Here is a 2,212-nt window from a genome sequence, read left to right as displayed (position 1 = left end):
TTAACACTACATTATTTCATCTGTTACTTGTCCATACAATACTCATGGAAGAAACTTTAAGGAAATCATAAATATATATAGTTTCATTCATGAAAATTGAAAAGAAGAAATGATAAACAGTGCATAGTGTTATGCATATAGAACCACAGGAAGTAATGATGAGTGCTTAATGGTAAAATCTTTAAAAACTGAAGTTTCCTTCACTTTATATTTACACACACACACACGTACACAATTTTGTTTAATCCAATATGTACACCGTGGTAACCTTACAGTTGATATCCTTAATAATGATAGTCTAATAGTCATGTTAATAAGACTGGTCTTTTCAACAATCAGAACAAAGGGGTGCAAACAGAAATAAGAATTTCAGAATTGAAGATAAATTGTGCTTGAGTCATAGCACTTGAAATGACAGATAAAACTGTGATCCATTCACTCAAGACCAGAGCAACTTATTGCACTCTTTTTTAATAGCATTGCATAGGCAATCATCATTAGGCCCTTATGTAATTAACTAGATCATTGACAATTGTAATTAGCCAGTTTTCTAATACCATTTGCAATCGTCATTACGCCCTTTTGTAATGGATACCATTGACAATTGTCGTTGGGCCTTTTTCTAATAGATACAATTAGCAATCATAATTAGGAACTTTCCATAGATACCATTGACTATCATCATAAGGCCTTTTTCTAATTGACACCATCATTAGGCTTTTTTCTAATAGATGCAATTGGCAATCATTATTAGGTGCTTTCCATAGATACCATTGGTAATCATCATTAGGCCTGTTTCTAATATATAGCATTGACAGTCATCAGTTTGCCTTTTTCTAATTGATACCATTGGCAATCATCATTAGGCCTTTTTCTAAAGCAATTGGCAATCATCATTAGGCCCTCTTCTAACAGATCACATTGGCAATCATCATTACCAGTAGGCCTTTTTTTAATGGATACCTTTTGCAATTATCTTTGGGGCCCCGAGTGTCCGAGTGGTCTAAAGCGCTTTCTGTTGCGGATCACTGCCATCTCACCTCTGTCTGCGTGGGTTTGAGTCTAGGATTCGGCCAATGTGGGTATGTGAGAAAGCTTGCTAGTAGCTTCTCGTGGGTCGGTGGTTCTTCCCGGGTTCTTCCTCCACCATTAATACTGGCCGCCATACATAGCCTATCACGTGCTGAAAAATGGTGTTAAACCCAACAACAACAGCAGCAATCATCTTTAGGCCTTTTTCTAATAGATGTAATTGGCAATCATCATTAGGCTTTTTTCAAATGCCACTGGCAATCATCATTAGGCCCTTTTCTAATAGACAGTATTGATGATCATAATTCTGCCCATTTCTAATATAGCTTTTGCAATCATCATTTAGGCCATTTTCAAATAGATAGCATTGTCAATAATCATTACCAGTAGGCACTTTTTCTAATAGATATTACTGGCAATCATTAGGCCTTTTTCCAGTGAATACCATTTGCAATCTTCATTAGGCCCTATTCTATTAGATGGCACTGTCTGTCATCATTATCGTTAGGCCCTTTTCTAATAGATGTCATTGGCAATCCTTACAAATATGCAGTAATGTTGGCATTCAAGCACTTATGCATACTTGAAAAAGGGCACGTGTGTTCGGTTGCATGTTTGAGAGAAAGTAAAACTTGGAAGTTGCATAAATGTAACAGAACCAGGATTTCAAGCCAGTTAGATTTACACATTTTTAATCAGCCGATTGGCTCCTAAACAAGCAGATTTTTTAGTAGCATACATTTTAAAGGCTTTGAAAAAACCTAATTGCATTCTTTTTTGCCATCATGTGTATTTTCTTTATACTATAAAAACACTGCAAGTTTTAAACATGAATCAGATTTGGTTACTGATGGTGGAAAATATTAGAGTCAGTATATTGTCAATCAATGCAAAGAGGAAGAGTTCTTTATCTTGTGGTTCACTGATCTTTTAGCATTTTTAGTTTCCTTCAGAAGATCACTGAAAATTGGACGTCATTGTGATTATTAAGCTTTTAATACACTTAAGTCTGATAAAAAAATACACACTTGAATATTGACAACTTACATTTGTGTAGTACAATCCATAATCCAATAAGTACTGTACATGTATTGAATAAATCCATGAATTAGTATAGAACACATGTTATAAACTTCATGTTTAGCTCACATTCCATTAGAAAGCACAATAAACACATGTA

The sequence above is a fragment of the Sinohyriopsis cumingii genome, unplaced genomic scaffold, assembly GCF_028554795.1.
Source record: "Sinohyriopsis cumingii isolate HCF-2022 unplaced genomic scaffold, ASM2855479v2 utg001505l, whole genome shotgun sequence".
NCBI lineage: Eukaryota > Metazoa > Mollusca > Bivalvia > Unionida > Unionidae > Sinohyriopsis > Sinohyriopsis cumingii.
This window is presented reverse-complemented; position numbering follows the sequence as displayed.